At 45.1% G+C, this 22,154-nt stretch overlaps 1 protein-coding gene across 2 annotated transcripts in view; it reads left to right on the forward strand.

Moving 5' to 3' along the window:
- The window catches only part of LOC129841379 (sorbin and SH3 domain-containing protein 2-like), an 85,765-nt gene that overhangs the window by 11,100 nt on the left and 52,511 nt on the right, over window positions 1–22,154 (forward strand). For both annotated transcript variants that reach the window (XM_055909627.1, XM_055909628.1), the window contains exon 2: window positions 4,724–4,832. The gene's annotated coding sequence lies outside the window, so the exon portion shown is untranslated. The remainder of the gene's footprint in view (window positions 1–4,723; window positions 4,833–22,154) is intronic.

The following is a 22,154-nucleotide window of genomic DNA, read 5'->3' on the forward strand; positions in this document are numbered from 1 at the left end:
GCAGTGATTCATGGGGGTCAAAGGTCAAGCGCTCTCTGAAAAGGCACAGTGGTGGTGCCCCTCTGGCCCTGGCCCAATGCTTGTTCCTCTGTGACCTTTCTGTGGGCCCGGGGTAGGCGGCGAAAGTGAGCCGTAAAGATTACGGGGGAGGAAAGTATTAATGACAATCCGACATCCGTTTCGCTCTTTTTCTCTCTTTCTCTTTCTCTCCTCTCTGTGTATTCTATTTCCGCGATGACACACGCTACTGGACGGTGTACCAGCTGCGAGAGTAGTTTGCGCCAACGCCTCTGCAATAGGTGCCGGTATAGCGGAACTGGCATTTGGGTATGTAGAGGAAGTACGTGCTACACACACACACCACCCGTGCCACACCCATCCTAAATGCCATGCCACTCTCCCTCTCTCTGGCTTTCCCTCTTTCCCTTCCTTGCTCCTGTCTCTCCCGGTTTGATGAAAGAGGTGTGGCGCTAAAGAAAGCCTCCCGTCTCTAAACCCTGCACCAGTCAAGTATGTGTAAATCCCGGGATTGACACGTCCTCAGCCAAAATGCCAGAGCGCCCCCGCCAACAGTTTGGATCCTGTTACCGGGCAGAATGCGAGGGAAGTAGTGAGCGTGGGTGCCTGATTGGCTGCCGGGCGAGGCGGCAGGAAATGGGCCCGTCGGTGGGTCCCAGGGCAGAGGTGTGAGGGAGTCTGGGAGAGGTTGAGCAGGATTGATGGATGACTCGTGTCATAATGTCCATAATGTTCTTACAGCACTCCTATCATAGGAGAATAATGTTCCCACTTATGACATCGATCTCCCAACACTTGTAAGGTTCAGGCTCAACAGTGGGATGCAGTTTATTTTATATGTGAAGGGTATGTCAACTTTAGCCATAGCCTATGTTGAATTCTATTCGGGGCCATTTTGCCATTAATCTTATAGTGCTGTATCTAACCTTTACATGGCAAAGGTCACATAGCCGACTACTGTATACTGTAGCTCTCTATATGATTTAACTTAGGCCTAGTTTATGTTGCGTTAACCACGGCAACTTATAAACAGGCTATTATGACAGGTTTTATATAATCAGCATACCAGGACAGTGTTCCTTGTTATCCATAGGTGACATATATATTAAGCCAACCATAGAGTAATTATATTTGTATGAAGCCAACCACCCATAAATAAAAATGTCACTGGCTTAAGGTTATTTTCTGGGATGTTTGCTAGTGGGGTGAAATATAGGCCTAAATATAAATATAGGCCGTTTTTTATATTTTTGGTCCATCCCTAAACTGAGGTTGGATGTGCCCCAAATGGCACTCTATTCCAGGGAGAATGCATTACTTTGACCAGAGCCCTAGAGGAAGTACACTCTATAGGGAATAGTGTCATTTGGTACACACAGTGTCACTGTAATTTGTGTTTACCCTGCTCCTCTGCTTTTTATAACTTGTCACTTCCTTAGCTGGGAATGGCTGGACCCATATTGGTGCTGATAATGGATTGAGTGTTGAAATCAGGCCAGTGAGACGATGTTGACGTGCCCCGTCTAGTCCTGATTGGCTCGTGTGTGTGCGCGTGCGCCAGCTTTTCTGGTCTCTGGTACTTTAATGAGATAATTTCAGAGCTGTATGTGCCCCATATTTGGTTAATCATTTTTTTATATCTGTATTACTGAAGTTTCTACCTGAACAGCATTCACGAAAATGCCCAATTTGTGTTTAAATGCCGTAAGACTAGTCAGTACCAGCATCTCTCTTCATGACTAGAATTGAAATGGAACAGACTGGAAATTGCTCTCCTTCTGGCCCTCAAAATAACAGACAGAATGACAGACCGCTCCTTTTAGGTCCATGATCGACCTGAATATCCCCCCCAATGTTACATCATTAGCACATGTCAATTCTCAGCGCGCCGAGATACCGCAGCTATCCCCGGCACGTGTTCGATCGGCGTTTTTTAGCGCTACCAGTTGCCACTTAATCATGACAGCTGACGCCCCAATCGCTGTGGTCCTCAAGGTCTCAGGCTTAGAAGGGGACTACCTCAGTGGCAGGAGACATGTTATGTCGTCAGCGCTGCTTGTTTCCATGGTGGCCGTCGGTACCTTTTTAGAGGGGATTTGAGCGTTACCACTCCATCATTGGCAGGGTGACAGGGGGACTCAGACTGTGCTGATCCGGGACGGGCAGCTGGCTGAATCGATGCTCCATTTACCATTTTGTCACACTGCATAGTTTCTGGACATGCAGGCGGATGATAGTTTCTCCGGGCCTTCTTGTTATCACTGTGCTAGCGGTTCAACTGTTGCTAGCTCTATTGCAAGGACTTAGTTTGTTGTTAGCACAGTTTGCGGTTGACTTGTTGCTAGCTCTATCGCAAGGAGTTAGCTTGTTGTTTAGTATCCATTAGCGTCAAGCTAACTAGTTGAAAGTATTAGCAAAGATGGCACAGTATGAAGACAGGCAGAAACTGCTTCTCGTGACATTGGCTAGCTAAGCTCATGTGCAGAAACACGTCGTCGTGTCTAACGGTCGTCTCGTGCCGAACTGCGCTTGTTCATGCCATCAAATCAAAGGCACTCCTTTGATATAGAGTTGTTTTGGACTAAAATAAAAAACGTGTCAGTTTGTCACTTTCATAAATTTGGAGTAATAACACGTTCAACTACTTGAAGACATTGGCTCCAATCTAGGGTTGTGCCTTTTTAGATTTTGAGAAAATGAACAACTTAAGAATTTTCAAACCACAAACCCAGTCTGCTTGGTTTGCTTGACAAATGTTCCCGGAAGTTTTGCGATGTTGCGCTACTGGGTTTAGAAACTGGTATTAGTTAGCATCAGAATCATTTAAACACCTATTCGATTGACAGTGAGTTCTGTCTCTCAAAGCATGTGGATGATCAAAAGACTTGCAATTCAGGTTGCATGACCTTTATAATTATGCAAATATACTTTTTGTGAAATGAAGTTAGTCTATGTTTTGTACGGTACCTTCACATGCGAGTCATCATATTTATAGCTCACGAATACATGATGTTAAGTAAAGTTCTGAAGTTATCTATACAGACCATTGGCACCATTTTTAACGCAAAATAAACTTATAGCAGTGGATGGAGCACAACTAATTTTTTTCTCTCACATCACAGAAAATGAAAGCATTGTCCTCTCTCCAACAACATGAAAATCTCCATTTCTCTTAGCACGTCCACAGTGGGAACCACGTAATAGGCACTGTGCTGTACGTCAATGTGCCTTTCTGTAAACAGCAGGCCTCACAACAGGAAAACGCTGCACCCCAAATGGCCAAAGTAGCTCTTGTGGTTGGCAATTGTAGGAGTTACCCAAAATCCACAAGAAAAGGGAGGGGTTGTCCACAGCAGTTTCTGTAGGCATGTATGTTATGGAAGCCTCTGCCTGTGGAAACCACTGGAAACAAGTTAAACATCTCTCCATTCGGCTATTTCCTTGAACGCTTCCTCATTTCCTTCATGGCCACTGATTTTAAATTACTCATCTTGACGAAAACAATTAAATGAAAACCTATCCAGTCTTGTCATCCATCTGTTTTGATTGGAAAGTAGGAAATGAATGTATTATATTGGGACGAAGCCCATGAGAGAGCACTTGAGTGTGAGCCGGTGAAGTTCACGGGAGAAATTGCGGTAATGAATTGAGGCTCGTCCACGATAGCTAACTCCTTTTCTTAAATGTGTTGAATCATTGATCAGTATTGGTTACCTCATCAGTGACCACCAGTGAGTTTTTAATTGGACTCATCCAAAGGCTTCATTAAAGGAACTTAATGAACATCTCAGGGACCAGGTGGATGAAGCTTATGTTATGTTGTGTGTGTGTCCCCCCCTTGCTGCATCTATTTGTGTCTGTTTGGTTTACTGCTGCGTTTAGAGAGGTGGAAGTTGTCCAGTAGCTGTGTTACGGCATGCGATGACCAGCCTCTAAATGCAAGGTGAATATAGCTCTGGTTACATCACTTGCCTGCGAATAGCTGGTCGGGATAGGTTGGAAGGGAGGGTGTGTCTGTGTGTGTGTGCTTAATGTTTATGTGCGCCGGATCATCACACTGAGCCTGGCCAACGTTTCTGACAGATGATCAAACTGTCAACAGCAGAGAGCGAAAGATTGTGTACGGCATGTTCCATAAACCATTCGGAGACTGCATGGGCTATATCAAATGTGGCTTGTTGCTCAGCTTCGTTTCTGTACAGAAACTCTACTTTCCATGGCCCTCAATAAGTTAGTGGCACGGACATAGCCGTTCAAATAGCGACGCTGGGGAGAGATGGTTGTGCACTACCTCTGACACCTCACTCCACCAAGTCGACCCATTTCGTCCCCCTTCTCCTATCCATCATTTATTTTTACTGTGCTGCTGATCTGGCCAGAGGAATGCCTGTCTGCTACTGAGCTACTGCACTGCTGGTATCATGCCTGGGATGGGGAAGTGTGTGATGGCTGTACGTGTGTATGTATGTATGTATATTCAGAAGCAGGTCCTGTCACTTTATCCACCCCCCCATACACATTCCCACACACTCTGACCCCCCTACTCTAGGGGTAACTTTCCAGTCCTGTAGTTGCAGCCCTATTTTGAGACGCAGACATGCTATCTCATCACTGCTTCACCTAAAACAGGGAACTCTCTCTCTCTCTTTTTAACTCTCTTTAACTCTGTTTTCTCTTCTCTCTGTTGCATCTGTGTGCTTCCCAGGAACGGACAAACTACACTCTGGATTTAAAGCCTGAGGTGGAGTGTGGAATTGAGATCGCCGATGTCCGTCTCTCCCAAATAAGTCTCCCTGCTTTTGATTTTTATGACGGTAAGATTTGTTTTTTTGGGGCACTCTTGCACTTGCTGTCTGTAAATGAAAGGTAATGGTTTTTGCTGTGTTTGCAGGTGTAATGTCAGTCATAGTAGGCTTTGTTTGAATGGACATGCCTCACAAACCATAGGCTGTCAACCACTTGCGTATTAGTGGACTGGATGTATGATGTTGATAACAATTCATAAGTTGTCATCAAATCAACAATGAGGGGCAAATGTGAATGGAATAGTCCAGCAGTAAGTATTTGCACTCAAAGTATGAATAATTCATTAAGGAGTGATAAACAAGTATTTATTTTACTTTTTTTTTAAAGTTTATTTGCTTTGTTTAGTATTGCATTATAGTATTTGATTTAGGTAATTTATTGTTTTTGATTGTGAAAAATGTAACTTAAAAAAAAAAAAAAAAAAAATTGTGATATGATTAGATTGGCTACTATTTGTCTGTTGGAACAGAACAGTACCACTACATTGCAGCACTGCACTATAGCCAAACCCAACAGTGGACAGGACAAAAATGGTTGCAATGAAAACCCGAGGTTTTTCTTCCCTAACCTCAAAACAGTATTCCGCTTTCATTTGGAACACAGAAACGTCAATCCCAAACCAGGCTCTTCAAATAACCTACAATACAGACACAAAAACAATATGTTGCTTGCATTTTCACTTCTAACATCTTGGCTGCCTGTCCAAATGGTGTATGGCCTTTTAGTGCTTTCGCCTCTGCAATCTTGTCAATGCTCGTCATGTTTACACAGCCTCACTGATCCTGTGCCTCTTGGCTGTCTTGAACACTGATGTGTCATCATATTGCAAATACAACATGGCTATAATATTGAAAGAGAGGGAAAACGGGGGGAAGATGGAGGGAGTGCGATGGATTGAATTTTGTCAAGTAGCAGGAAGACTTCCATAACTCTCCGATTTGAACCCATATTGAAAGAGAACCAAAACCAACCAATTCCCCAAACCCTCCCCTGCCTTTTCTCTCCCTCTCCTACTTCATTCTACCCTTTTCACTTTCACAGAGTGCATCAACACCAGATTATTTTATTTCCCCCCCTCTACAATGATCTGTCCATTAGGCTAGTCTCTGAGGTGTTGAGGAATGCCACCTTGACCCCCCCCCCCCCCCCCTCCCCCCCACCACACCACCACACCCCCACCACACACACATGCGGAGAGAGAGCATGCAGCTCGCTTGGCCCTCGTTCCCCCTGACCTCACACACACACAGGGACACTTTGTTGCATGCCCATTGGCGAATGGGACAGAGACATGTTTACCCCTGCAGGGTTGTGTACGCACAGTGATCAATCGATAGGTCGTTAATGGATGGAATGTGGTTCAGTTTTATTTAGAGGCAAAGGATTTCACTTTAGTTCAGGAAGAAGAGGGCTTGACTGACAAATAGTTGAGAGGGCTCAGTTGAAGTATTTGCAGATGTATCATTAGTTAGATTTCAGTTAGGTTGAAAAATGTTGAAGATAAATGTGTCTGGTTTGGCAACTCATGTTTCTTTTTTTCATCTTCCTCATACCATCCAGTTTAGGGTAATTTGTTAAAAGGCCCTGTCGTACGCAAGGACAAAAGATCTTCCAAAGATTGCTTTGCAGCGAGCAGTGAAAAACAAGCCTCTTGAGTTACAATGCCGTGTAAGAATGTGGAACTCGGCAAACACGTATGCACAGATACACCCACACTTATGCGTGCATACCGAACTACACGCATACAAACACATGTACGCTCACACACACGCACACGGAGGTCAGCAAAAACACCCACAGCACCCACAGACATGCACACACAATAACACACACATTTTCAGGACTATGTAATGTCTGCTATTGCTTACCCGTTAGCTGGGAGAGTGGTGTGTCAGGGTTGTGTCGCAGCTAAACTCTTTAGGCCTGTTGCTATTTGATGACGGCGATGAAAATAGACGTATGATCGTCTGTAACAAGAGCCCAAATCACCAGGAGGGTACTTAAAGTATTATTCTGGTACACAGAATCAAAAGATTGAGACTGGTACCAAAACAAGGGCTCCCCAATCCAACTCGACACACCAAGAGTTTGTCTTTGACATTCTTTACATTTCAAACCTTTTGACTTTGTCACCTTTCCCAGATACTTTAACCTCTGAGTCTATAAACTTTGTTTGCACCGGTGACGTTTTTGATCCACGTGCCCTACGACCTCACGGTGAAATTCTGAAGTGGGAGGAAGTTGCCTAATTGCTCCGGGAAGAGCATTTACTAACTGACTAGAATGTAAACGCAAATAGAGTTCTCTCCCTGCTCCAGACCCCTTCCGGAGGGCAAAGGACCGGTCTAAGGGATGAAAGTATAACCCACTCGCTCTTGTATAAAGACCACCTTATCATCCTACTACCCGTAGTTCACCCTGCACCTGTGTAATTCAGTATATCTATGGGGAGTTAATAGCATTCTTAGCTACAGCTAATTGAAGAATTAAATAATGGTCTGTTGTCATCTACTTCTCTTTTTAATCGTGCCTGTCTAGTAGCCTGATGGTAGGCTATGTCAATATCAATGTTATATCCACCTTAGCATGACATCACCCCTCCTGGTTCGTTCCTGCAGATAGCCGCATTCACCTTCAAAACCATTAGCATTAGCGACGTAGCATTAGCATTCTCTGCACTGGAAGGGCAATTCTCTTTGCGCTAGCTGCTTCACCCCTCATTACACTTTCCTGCATTAGCATTTAGCTATTATCATTAGCGATGTAGCATTAGCATTAAGCCTGCCTGAATAATAATCCTCTCTACACTGAAAGGGCATTTCCTTCAGCACTAGGCTAGCTGCTTCACTCTTACTAACACATTCCCTTCACCTTCAAACTCATTAGCAGTTAGTGTTAGCATTAGCATAGGAGTGTTTTAGAAAAATGAGGTTCTCTAGCCTGCTGTCCAAAGACTCCGCAAGTCCCCTGTGGGGCTTTTCAGCTCTTCGCACGTCACGAAAGGTCTTCTTTCCAAGGCTAAACACCCAATTAACAGACGGTGCTCTTGCTCCCAACTCCCCCGCAACGTCTGTCTCCTCCTCACCGCCTAGCCGCGAATAGGAAAGGTCAAGCCTATTAAATGGATGTCAGGTCGGATTCACAGAGATTGAAAGACGGTATAGAGGCCCTCACCAAGGCTTTTTAATTGCAGGCCTGCAGAGCTGAAGTAGTGCTGTTTTCTTTTCTACCTAGTTGCTCGCCAATGGATTGATTCATGTCACGATTAGAATCGTAGAGAGGGAACACCGTGTTTGGGGCTCAGCCCTCCAAGCATGGAGTTGAAAAGCTCTGTGTCCTATGCCCTCCTAGGACTTTAGAAGCTAGTGCCCTTCTTAGCAGTGGCCCGTTTTAGGACCCTTCTCAGATGATTAGCAGTGACTTGTTTTCACTGATTTGACTTACCAACCTTGGCCTGTCAGTAATGCCTGCTGTTTTACAGAGAAAGTCTCCATAAAGAGACTGTCTGGCAGGGCAGATAACAAAACTGCTTTAACAGTTAGTCAGCCCATGCACTGTGTCGCACAGAGGGATCGAAGGCCCTGTCACATTCCAAGATGGCTTGAAAATGAAAAGTAGGGTTTTGAATATTTGTTGACTATTGTATCTGAAATAAACCGTTTTGCCACGTCTGCAGCATTCCAGTAGACGATTCCACGAGACTCCATAGGACTGAGTGAGCATGGCACGTGAAACGTGAAATATGATCGCGAGACAGCGGTCTACATTGGAGCTCTGTCATACTCTGTCTACTGACTCCACTCTTTTTTTTTTGTGATGTCACATGGTGCCAACGTCTGCCAGGTCTATTCATCAGGGTATGCAATATGGACATGATGGCCTGTGGACAGACAGTCCCTCAGTAGAATAAAGATGTGTGCTGAAATCCACCGTGGCCACACAGACATGCAAGCACCAACACACGCACACACACACACACACACACAGTCCTGCCAGACTGCAGACTTTGTAGATCTACAGAGATAGAGGGACTGACCTAGGAACTGACAGGACCACAGATAGACATAATGACAGAGATGGGCAGACAGAACAACAGAAAGAGTGCCAAATTGAGCAAGATTTATAGGCAGTCCTTTCTCTCCAGGCTACCTTGACTTGTTTATCGCTATCCACATCCCCACACATTGGTAGAGAATCGCATTTTGAATTCAGGCAAATTGCTCATGATAAATATCTACTTTTCTGATGAACCAGTTCTATCTTGTTTTGGATAGCGATCCATCTCTATACTGCAATTACTTCCCATTAGCGCTGACTGTTAATCGCTATGGCCGTGTCCCAGTGGGGTAGAGGAGACAGCGGCCGTAACTCTACCATGCTAATCGTAGCTAGCGCTAATACCCCCGCTAACGCTAATGCCCTTTCTCTGTTTCTGCCTGACGGGAAGGAGTGGTGACGTGAACGAGTCCTATTCTCCTCCCTGTCTCTATTTCCATCTCTCGTTCTTTCTTTTTCGCTCTCCCCCTTTCCCGCCTCTCCCCCTTTCCCGCCTCTCCCCCTTTCCCGCCTCTCCCCCTTTCCCGCCTCTCCCCCTTTCCCGCCTCTCCCCCTTTCCCGCCTCTCCCCCTTTCCCGCCTCTCCCCCTTTCCCGCCTCTCCCCCTTTCCCGCCTCTCCCCCTTTCCCGCCTCTCCCCCTTTCCCGCCTCTCCCCCTTTCCCGCCTCTCCCCCTTTCCCGCCTCACTCTGTCTCCCTCCTCACTCTTCGAATCCTCATCCTGCTCCTCCACAGGTTTCTACTGCTGCTCTATAACAGTAGCACAGTGACCCACACTGGACAGAAGCAACATGGCAGGTTGTCACATCCTATTGCTTTCCCCCCCAGCCACAACGCACAGAGCAGGGCCTTGTGTTAGCTTACATTAGCACTCTCAGGGCAGTGGCTACTGCTCGATGATCTGATGCAGGGCTCTGTTGTTGCCTCGGACCCAGTATGGGTAGTGGGCACGAGGGGGTCAGCGTATTGTCCCCCCCCTCCCGGGATAATTTGTTCACACAGAGGGGGGTTCGCTAATGTGTGGAGAGGTTGAAGAAACAGATGCCAGGTAACAGGGAGATATTATTCTATTTAAAACTGTTAAGTCCAGTGGAGGGCCTGTTGGGGATCAAATGTGATATGGGGTCTAAGCATCATTTAGCAGACGCTCTTATCCAGAGTGACTTACAGGATCAATTAGGGGGAAGTGTCTTGCTCAAATTTACTATACCATAGCAGCCTTTAGCCCACACCGCTTTACTAAAATGAGATAAAGGTGTTCTACACTAGCTGTCTATTTGGCCGGGGCTGTGACGGGATTGTTATACTACATACTGTTTACTGAATACTACTTTAGTGCTGTACCTCAGTACTAAAAGCCTTCTAAATAGTATGAGGACTTTAACCAAATTATCATCAATGTACTATGCAGTAAAAATACTGGGGTATCTGTACTTTACTTTTTATATTTTTGACAACTTTTACTTCACTACATTCTTGAAGAAAAAGTATGTACTTTTTACTCCATACATTTTCCCTGACACCCAAAAGTACTCTTCAATTCAATCGATTGGACATGATTTGGAAAGGTCCCACATTGCATGTCAGAGCAAAAACCAAGCCATGAGGTTGAAGGAATTGCCATAGAGCTCTGGGACAGGATTGCGTTGAGGCACAGATGGGGAAGGGTACCAAAAAATGTCTGCAGCATTGAAGGTCCCCAAGAATACAGGTGCCTCCATCATTCTTAAATGGAAGAAGTTTGGAACCACCAAGACTCTTCCTAGAGCTGGCTGCCCGGGCAAACTGAGCAATTGGGGAAGAGTGGCCTTGGTCAGGGAGGTGACCAAGAACCCAATGGTCACTGACAGAGCTGCAGAGTTCCTCTGTGGAAATGGGAGAACCTTCCAGAAGAACAACCATCTCTGCAGCACTCCACCAATCAGGTCTTTATGGTAGATCGGCCAGACGGAAGCCACTCCTCAGTAAAAGGCACATGAGTGCCCTCTTGGAGTTTGCCAAAAGGCACATAAAGGACTATCAGACCATAAAAAAAAACAAGATTCTCTGGTCTGATGAAACGATTGAACTATTTTTATCCTGAATGCCAAGCGTCTGGTTGAAATCTGGCACCGTCCCTATGGTGCAGTGTGGTGGCAGCATCATATTGTGGGTATGTTTTTCAGCGGCAGGGGCTGGGAGACTAGTCGGGATCGAGGGAAAGATGAACCTGCTCTAGAGCGCTCAGGACCTCCGACTGGGGCGAAGGTTCACCTTCCAACAGGACAACGACCCTAAGCACACAGCCAAGACAACGCAGGAGTGACTTCGGGACAAGTCTCTGAATGTCCTTGGGTGGCTCAGCCAGAGCCCGGACATGAACCTGATCGAACATCTGTGGAGAGACCTGAAATAGCTGTGCAGCAAAACTCCCCATCCAACCTGACAGAGCTTGAGAGGATCTGCAGAGAAGAATGGGAGAAACTACCCAAATACAGGGGTGCCAAGCTTGTAGCGTCATACCCAAGAAGACTCTTGGCTGTAATCACTGCCAAAGGTGCTTCAACAAAGTACTGATTTAAAGGCTCTGAATACTTATATAAATGTGATATTTCTGTAGTAAAAAAATGTCCACCTGTTTTTGCTTTGTCAAAAAAACAATATAATCAATTTTAAATTAAGGCTGTAATGTAACAAAATATGGAAAAGTCAAGGGGTCTGAATACTTTCCGAATGCACTGTATCTGACATATATGAAGGAAATCCACTGGTAGCCGTTTGAATGACAGGCTTTAGTTGATGGGCACATTTTAATTTACAAATTGCGCGACTGCTTTGTCCTGTTACGGTCACTGGTCCTAGATCAGATGTTGCTCTTCGAGAACGTGTTCAATGTGTGGCCAACAGTGGGTTTTACTGACCTAGGATCAGTTAATAAGAAACTGTTATAATCCCAGATTACGACCCACATTTTCATCCATTTCCTTCTCAGGAGTTGTTCTGTACAGCAGTGGAGCTTTTGTGTTGCTTTGTTTATTGTTTTGGGTTTATCTGATTTCATTTCAAAGCTTAATGGGAATCATGCTTTTGCTCGGACAATACCGCCTAGAAGTGCCGGACCAAAATACCCACATCTAAAACCACAATTAGAGCTTTTAAAATTCTTGTATTTTGTTTTGTTCATTGTTTTGGGTTTATTGGATTTCATTTCAAAGTTGAATGCAAATCATGCTTTTGCTCTGACAACACTGCTTTGAAGTAACGCACCTAAATACCCACAGCTAAAACCCCGAGCAACCCATAAAATGGACCGTATCCACCAATAGCATACCAGTCTTCTCAAGCTCTTATTTTGTTTCCCAGGCGTCTCTTTTCCTGTGCCACCGGCCCGAGCTCCCCACATATTTCCCACAAAAATAACTTGGCCCCAATTCTGTTAATTGTGGGAGAGCGTAATTGTGGATTCTATCCTTTTTTTGCCTTGGAGTTGAGGTGTCCCTTCGGCATCGGTCGATTTAAGGGTAGTCTCAGACTCACCATGTCTTGACTGAGATTTACTCTGGACTTGACAGACATTCCTTTGCTTTTACATTTCTGGTCTTCATCGCTCATTCTCTGTCGTAGAGATCCTCACCAAATTGCCAGGCTATGGTTTATTCTCAACTCCACAGAAAATGAACTGGGACTTTGAAACTTTGAATCTCTAGGGCTCTTTTGCCTGTAATATTAAAATGAACTAATTTCACATTTACCTCAGGATATTGCTCTTAGTCAACCTCCATTATTGTCCAAACATTTTTCACAGACAGTTTAAGTAATTCTTTATTGCGTGCTTAAAAATAGACCAAACCAAAAAAATGCTATCGGCTGCATTTTTGGCGTGCGTCTTTAAATAGCCCTTCCCCCGCCCCCTTAGGACTTGCTGACATCTTGCTAGCGCCTGAGTCTGAGTGGGCACTGTGGGGTCGTGACCCCTTGTAGACAAGAACATAGTCAGCTTATCTAACAGCGGCTGTCCGAGTCGCTCATGTGTCTGCGTACACACAAACACATAGACACTCGCGCATACTGTACGAATTCAAACAGTCTGGCCATGTTCACCAACTAACCTGAACTGACACACACACACACAAACAGGAACCTTCCATGTACACTAACCAACCTGAGAACATAAACAGACACACAATCCTCTTTTGAAACGCTGTGTGCATGCGTGTGACTGCGTGTGTATCAAGGAACACAGAGATCGAAACCACCATCTGCGCCTGGTATTTTTCAATGGCAAACATTCTGCCTCCCTGTTTTGACTTTTTACATGAACATTTCACTGAGCGTAACTGCACTGTTATTACCTCGGTCACTGTTGTCAAACAGCATATAGCATGTCTCTTTTGCATCCATTATTTAATCAGGCCTTTCCACTAAAATACACCAACCAGCTCCTTTGAGATATAACCATAGCCTCTAATATGATTAGATTTTCAATTTGAAAAATCTGTATTTGGAGAGGGAGAAATTGGAGACTTTTCCCCGATCTTCCTTGACGTATAAGAGTGCGTTCCAAATGGCACCCTAGTTGCTGTTAGTGCAGTACTTTTGACCAGGGCCAATGGGCGGTATTTGGGACATACCCTAAGTCTGTTTCCAATGTACTTCCCTTATATTTACTGTCACTGAGTGATGCTAGCGGATGGCGCTTAGTGTCATTTTCTGCTGGGTTTTTTTTTCTCCTCAGGGCTGCAGCCAAGTCCATTATATCCCACTCAGTCATATTAACTGTGACGAGGGCCTGTCTTGATTTCCATTAAAGTCAGCCATTTTAAAAACTGCATTCCGCTCGCTTAAATGCATTTCAGATGGCCCGTCTAAAGCATCTGCGACCGCTCTCTCTTACTCAAATAAATTGTGGCCACTTAAGTTTTGTTGAGGTCATCATTATTATAGCACTAGCTCCGACGGGTTGGAAAAGTGCCAAGTCATCGGGGGAGGAGGGGGAGAGGGAAACCCACAAATGGCCACAGAGAACGCTTTAATAGTCACCTCGTCTCTCTCCCAGGTTATCAGCACACACCGACGAGGACTCTCTAAAGTGGAGAATGGTGGGAGGACGCTCTTCACACAAGTCACTATCTAATCTCTGGAGTGCATTTTACATTTAACACCACTGCGCATCGGGAGTGGTTCGATTCACTGATAGAACTTGACTGGAGAAAAAAATATTTCTCTCAAATTTTGTGCACAAATTTGTTTACATCCCTGTTAGTGAACATTTCTCCTTTGCCAAGATAATCCATCCACCTGACAGGTGTGTCATATCAAGAAGCTGATTTAAACAGCATGGTCATTACACAGGTACACCTTGTGCTGGGGACAATAAATTGCCACTCTGAAATGTACAATTTTGTCACACAACACAATGCCACAGATGTCTCAAGTTGTGAGGGAGTGTGCAATTGGTATGTTGACTGCAGGAATGTCCACCAAGCTCTTGCCAGATAATTTAATGTTAATTTTTCTACCATAAGCCACATCCAGCGACGTTTTAGAGAATTTGGCAGTACGTCAAACCGGCCTCACAAGCGCAGACCACGTGTAACCATGCCAGCCCAGGAACTCCACATTTGGCTTCTTTACCCGTAGGATTGTCTGAGACCAGCCATCTGGACAGCTGATGAAACTGAGGAGCCACCCTGTTTTTGGGGGAGAAACTCATTCTGATTGGCTGGGCCTGGCTCACCAGTGGTTGGGCCTATGCCCTCACAGGCCCACCCATTGCTGCGCCCCTGCCCAGTCATGTGAAATCCATAGATTATGCCTAATGAGTTTTTCAGTTGACTGATTTCCTTATATGAGCTGTTACTCCAGTAAAATCGTTGGAATTTTTAATTTATTTTTGTTCAGTATATATTCAGTAATTATATACACAATTTTCCAGAGGTCTCCACCAACACCTAAATTACAATCTACGGATAAACCACTGTGACCCAATAAAATATAACAGCTCTATGCAATCTCAACATATGTTTTTAGGGCTTGAAAATGGAGAGGAAGAAGGGAATACTACTTCTTTGAGATTTGGAGTTCCTCCTCTCCATGCTTTCTGTTCGGTATTACCCACAGATTCTGCCGTTAGCTCAGTTTATTTTAATAATTCAATCAATTGCAAAGCCGAGAACTGAATAAATTCAAGTATGAAAAAGTATTTTCCCACATGGAGTTTAAAGGAAATGCATAATTTATCCGTACAGAGCTTCTACATTAGGCTCAGATTGAATCGCCTTTTTATATCATTCAAAACATCTGTGGTATAGAAAGAGTGACGCTCATAACATACTCGGCGGTACCAGAAGTGTCAGCTGGATATGATTCGTAGGCCTACCCCAGACGTTTTAGTCGAAATGAGATTTTACTCTGTCCTCTAAGGGCACGGGGGTATGGGAGTTGCGCATAGTGCTGCTATATCAATAGACTTCTGAGAGTTATGAGTTTTCCCTCAAGAACAAGCCAACAAAATAACCAGAGAAATTAAAAAAAATCTACTACTATTTATGCGAGCTGGAGTCTGGCATTTTATGTCTGAACTTTGGGAAGGAACTACAGTCCCATTGCTTGCCCCAGAGCACAATTGGAAGTTATTATGGACATTATTTTAGTTGTCAACATTTTGATAGCGGCTCGTTGTGCACAGCAGGTCCCTTGATATGAGGTTTAACTGATTTTATTGATCTACTGAAGTGTCCCTAGGACTGGTGCTGTGAAACTTTATAGAAATGTAACATTCTGCCATAAACTTCAGGAAATCATAAGCCAAACCATAACTTAAACCCCCATCTTGATTCAGAGCATCTATTTTCTTAAGGCTACAAAAGGTGACTCAAATTTTAAAATTTAAAAGTCCCCACTTTAAGTGAAAACTGTGCAGTGTCAATCAGCTGATAATGTGCCACTCTAGACTCTGACTCAAACAATAAACTCATGACTAATCCACCGTTTTTAATACCATTAATCAAATTACATCATGGAAAAGGCATTATTTCTTATCAGATCATAGTTTAGTGTATTACCCCCCCAGATGGACTGATTCCTTATGGACTTTATCTAGATCTGTAAGAGTCTGATGGTTATCCGACTGAAATAATCCACCTGCTCTGAGGGTCTTCCTAATCCAGGGTGATTCACAATGGTTTCATAATCACAATGCCTAATTACGATCTCTAATGGATCGTTTCACATCCACTTTTGTAAGTGTGAAACGCCTTCTAAGCAATGTCCCCTCTAAGCTGCGCAGCTCCCCTGGGACTGACGAAGCAGAAGAAATATCAGCCCGCACAGATAAGCACGAAATTCTACTTTCTAGAGTTTCCCCCATTTAGTTAACACTATCAACATTTCCCTTGACTGTGGGAATTGTGATAGAATAGATGCAATATTAGCCTCTTTCAATGCAACATACAGAAACCAAACAAACTAGGCGAGACAATTTCTTCCCAATTTTGTGATTTCCAATTGTCCCGTCGCTGCAACTCCCGTAGGACTCGGGAGAGGCAGAGGTAGAGAGCTGTACGTCCTCTGAAACACGACCCTGCCAAGCCGCACTGCTTTTTGACACACTGCTCGCTTAACCTGGAAGCCAGCCACACCAATGTGTCAAAGGAAACACTGAACAACTGGCGACCTTGTCAGCGTGCATGCGCCCGGCCCGCCACAGGAGTCGCTAGAGCGCGATGGGGTAAGGACTTCCAGACCGGCCAAACCCTCCTTTAACCCGAATGACGCTGGGCCAATTGTGCACCGCTTCATGGATCTCGTGGTCGCGGCCGGCTGCAACGCAGTCCAGAATTGAACCCGGGTCTGCAGTGACGCAGACTGCTGCACCACTCGGGAGGCATGCAAGACTTCTTAGTATGCAAAACTAACTATGCAAGAGATTTTGTTGTAGGCAGACTGCATCAGAGTAGGATTCTATTGCATTGACAGGCACCACTCAGGCCCGTACTCTACACAGACCAGTGCGCCATAACCAATCAGAGCTGCAGTAGGCCTATATGCAAATAGACCATTGCCATAACGCATCTGTGCCATTCACTTTGAACTGGACTGTGTTTACAGCATGAGCGGTTGTGAGTAGATGTGCTTGTTTTGAGATCAGAGCAAGAACTGCGTGTAGCCATGTGTGGTCATTTGTGCATATCCTTTGTGAGTTATTAGCCCAGTAATATATCATTTGTAGTCCATAATGGGGGAGTGATTGCTTCTTACAAGAGCACAAAACGTGTACATTTCTAGACATCTTTGAAAAGCGAGTCAGCTAAAGAGCTTTTTTTTTTTTGTCTTAAAGGGGCAGTGTTGTATTTTGAGACAGGCTTGAATAAGCTAAGTAGCCAATAGGCAAAGGGTGGCATTTGTCTGATTCTCTGTAATAATGGTATGGGAATAATAATGCATTTTATTTTGTAAAGTGGTTTCTTGCATCAAACAAGAAAACATTTTCGGTCACCTCCTTGTCTGAAGGATAAGAGGATAAACAGGTTAATTTCAAGCCCTGCATGTTTTTTTTTCGTTGAACACCACACATTGTTTGCTACTGTAGGCTGAATGATCAGCTCTTTACATGTTATGGGATGCATTTTCTCCATTTGTTTTTGATGGTAGGCCACTCTGGTAAGCCTACATTATGTTCATCCACGGTAGCGTACTTGACAAAGCGGGTACAGCCTCAGTGTTCGCAAGTAAACGCACACTGAAAGTTGCGCAGGATTTTCACAACGTTCAAGTTTGCGCTCAGCAGGCACAGATTAAGCCTCGTCCAGGACGACAACAACAACAAAACATTATTGATGGAATTTCGATGCCCTAGCACTACGCAGCTGATTCAAATAGTCAAAGTTGGATGAGTTGGATATTTGAAACAGCTGTGTAGTGCTCGGACAAAAAAACTAGACCGTTGGGGTCGGTTTCACAGGCACAGATTAAGTCTAGTCCTGGAAATTCCATTTAGAATGTTGTATTTTTTGTTGTCCAGGACTAGGCTTAATCTGTGTCTCGGGAAACCGGACCAAAACGTTCAGAGTTCTGGGTAAAGGGTCCATTTGAAATTGGGTAGGAAACTGCAAAAGGTGTGCGTTTGTCAAGACCTACTAGCGTACGTAGTCAAACACGCATCACCCGGGACGAAGACATCTTGTGTAATGAAATCCCCCACCACTCTCAGGAGGCCAAACTGAGAGGGCTAGGATGTTCTCCCTTCACGCCGTCTTTTTTTGAATGTCACCGTGTTTCATTGGGATGTTTTTGTTTATCTCTCAGTAATGTTGCGAGTGGTGTCAGAATGACGTGTCTAGATACGTCTCTAGAGACATCTCAAATAGACCTCTCGTCCTCACTCTAAACTCATCCCAGCTATAGCCCAGACACACCGATACCTAACACTACGGCTAATCCTGTGCTACAACTTGTTCACGTGCGTGCGTGCGTGTGTGTGTGTGTGTGAGAGAAGTGCACAGGAGAACTGCGTGGGTGCTCGACGACGCGAAGTGAAGAGCTTGTATAGTGATGACCCAGCAAAAATGTAACACTGAGGCTGAGCATAACTTTTCACTGCATTGATTCAAAGTTAAGTGGCCATTGCAGTGGCATAGAATTGCACAATTCAACCATGGTAGTCTCATGATATGAATGTAATAGTTCCGACATTGTATGTATTCACACATGCAATAAGGAGCTCTGGTGAGAGCATCAAGCAGTGATCGGCCATTCGCTCTCTTCAATTGTATTCTCCCTTATCCGACCTCCCTTTCCCGACCCTCTTTTTATCCTCCCACCCGCCTTCCTCGTTTCCTGTTCTATAAATGCTTATTTCGTTGATATGCGGCAACTGGCTTGTCTGGGGATTCATCAGGTGCTGGCATCTAATGCCTCGCAAACATAGCGCCGCCGCACTTGCCGATTTTATTTTTATTTTTTAAAATCACAGCAGTACGCGCCAGGCTTCAATATTTACAGCCGCTGTCACAACCGTCCCCATGACCGTCTGATACGAGGACTGCGACTTGTTTTATAGGCATTACAGCTTCAGACATTCGAATGGCTCCATGCTGATTCTCTGGGTCAGATGTAGGCCAGGAAAAGTGTGTGACATTGCCCCCCCCCCCTAGAGGGACTCGGTGGAATTGCAGTTGGAGATGGGGCTCGGTGTGGAAAGACATTTTAAGTATACCTGCGTATTCCCAGATTCCAATTGGACACAAGTTCTGAATTATAATTGTTCTCTCAGTCAACTTGCTTTGTGAAATAATATCGGATACAAGTTTCTGAAGTTTTATTTAGTTTTTGCTGAGAAAGTTTGAATATTACTGAGAGAGAGGATCCAGTGTCCCACCATAACACTTCCCCCGTGGGCCATGGTGGCCACAGCAGCTGTGTCGCCGCTGGTCTGTCCCCCGGAAACATGATCCTTTCTGGCCCTGGTTTGGATGGCGACAAGCCATGACGCCGTGATTTACCCCAATGTGTGTAGCTGTGTGAGACTTCTAAATGGACAGACAACTAGCCATTGTATAGCAGAGTTTAGCATCTATCATTGGGGCTCTATAGAAACCCATCAATGTTGGCCCCTTGACTAACACCACCAACACTGGCTGTGTTGGCAAGACATACGACTTGTGTTTTTTAAAAGTCAATAGAGTCCTAAGTGCTTCTCTCGCACATTCTTTAAAATGGAGAGATGAATTGTCCAGTTTGCCGTCCAATTAGAGGTGGCCCCGGTTGTTGGATGGGCTTTTATCGGCTGTCTGTGAGCTTGGTTATTTGTTAGCCTTCTAAAAGGACCCAAAATCGATCGGTTTTGTTTTTAGCCATTAAATGATTGAGTCTACCCTTTTATGTTTTAATCCATCCATGATGGTGCATTTGGGGATGAATGTTTAAGATCGTTCTGTTTCCATTCCCGTCCGCCTCGATGGCAGACCTGGCGTATCCACTAAGCTGTAGACGTGTCTAAAAATGGCTTCATCCTGTGTGTCATGTGGGTTTGGTTACCTGATGACAACCACGTCAGAGGAGACGCTGTTTCTGTAGCTTTTAGTGAAACGTCACTTGTGGGAGCAGCAGACAAGCGGTGCGTGGACATAACCTTTTATCTAAAGTGACATCTCCTCACCCTCTGCGACGTTCTGAAAACACAGGATAGGTGAAGGCAATGTGGCGGATGCCTGCTATAGTAAGTTGCTTTCACCTGTCCAGTTCTTTAATGCCAGTGCAGATATGGAGACCATTTTTTGGTGTATTGAGATGCAACCCATGTCCTCCTGGCTCCTGCTTCCTGGCTCCTGCTTCCTGGCTCCTGCTTCCTGGCTTCTGCTTCCTGGCTTCTGCTTCCTGGCTCCCGCTTCCTGGCTCCTGCCGTAACCAGAATGCAACATAGTCCTCGGCTTCCTGCTGCACTATGTTCTCAACCTCCCGGTTCCATTTTCACCCGCTGTATATTTATCCACCTTTGCCTATTTTCAATGCTGCGTAGGAGACTAAGTGGTTTGCCATGTACTGGCTGCCAGGAAAGGATTGTGGGTAGTGGTGTAACGGACCGTAGTTGATCCGTGCGGATCACCCCCCACACGGTTCGGCACGCGTGTGAACCGCAGATCACTTGCAAAGTTGAACCGTCATAGTGTGAAATAGTTTTACTGCCGCTGTTACTTTTTAAAAGTAATAATTCCCTAAATCTCGACGCAGAGTTGCAGTGAAAAGGTAAAGACCAGACAGATGCATGCTGTGTTTTACTCTGAAGGTTGATTTTTTAAAAAAAAAGTGTTTTTTTAAAGCAGTTGAATCCCAATGATTCATTCCTGGATGCTTGCGTTGCAAAGAAGGAAAAAAGCAGTGACAGCCATTGCCGGCGGAGGAGCTGAAGAACTGGAAAAGCCTCCCGCTTCATTTAAGTCTCATGTACGGGAGCATTTTGGCTCCCCTGTCAAATATGATGACGGAAGAAGGGCGGTGAACAACACCATTATGGTGTGTAGGCATTGTGCCACAAGAAAGCCGTGTGATCATGGAAATACATGGAGCGTGGCCACACATTTTGAAATCGTCATCACCCTGGTGTGTCAGTGACGGGAGCCAACTCAGCCAAGAGACAACTTCTCACCGCGACATTTAAGCCCTTTGCTGCAGAATCAGACCGGGCTGAAGCCATCACCAAATCTATTGGGATGTTTATCGCTGCAGACATGAGGCCGTACTCTGTTGTGGAAAACAAAAGGGTTTCAAAATATGGTTGAAAGTGCTTGAGCCACGCTACGGAATCCCCTCGCGCACCCACTTCAGTATGGAGATCATGCCAGATCTTTATGAACAGGAAAAGATCATAAATTGTCGCTGAACTATCCCAGGCATCCTCTGTTGCCCTTACCACAGACGGGTGGACCTCCAGGGCAACGGAAAGCTACGTGACTGTGACTGCTCACTACACCACAGAGGAGTGGGAGATGCGAAGTCCAGCGATACAGACACGCCCCCTCTATGAGAGTCACACAGGCACAAACCTGGTGCAGGTACTGCTAGGAGCAGTAGCAGAATGGAAGCTAGAGGCCCAATAGCAATATCCCAACCACCACAGATAATGCCAAGAACCAAGTAAATGCAGTGATGGAAGCTGGACTGGGGCCACAGATAGCTTGCTTTGCACATGTGATCAATTTAGCATCCCAAAGGGGAATCTCAGTGGACCAGATGGACCGGACCGCCTCTTTGGGAGGATCAGGAAGATGTTTTTCTTTTTCCACCGAAGCACAACAGCCACTCATGTGCTTAAGACCAAGCAAGAAATGTTACAGCTACCGACCCACAAGCTCATACACGATGTCACAACAAGATGGAACTCCACTTGTTGGAGAGCTATCTTGAGCAGCACCGTTTCCAGGTGCTCAAACCCCTCAGAATGGTTACAACCCTATAGAGCACTGAACCTGCACCGTCTGTGTCCATGATCCTACCTCTGAAAACAAGGATCCTACCTCTGAAAACAAGGATCCTACCTCTGAAAACAAGGATCCTACCTCTGAAAACAAGGATCCTACCTCTGAAAACAAGGATCCTACCTCTGAAAACAAGGATCCTACCTCTGAAAACAAGGATCCTACCTCTGAAAACAAGGATCCTACCTCTGAAAACAAGGATCCTACCTCTGAAAACAAGGATTCTGCAGTCCATGGCCCCAAGTGAGGAAGACGGCACCATCACTAGAGATGTCAAGGCTACCATTAGAGAGGACCTGAACGCCAGATAACCCCCTAATGTA

Source organism: Salvelinus fontinalis, chromosome 42 (genome assembly GCF_029448725.1).
Source record: "Salvelinus fontinalis isolate EN_2023a chromosome 42, ASM2944872v1, whole genome shotgun sequence".
Lineage (NCBI taxonomy): Eukaryota > Metazoa > Chordata > Actinopteri > Salmoniformes > Salmonidae > Salvelinus > Salvelinus fontinalis.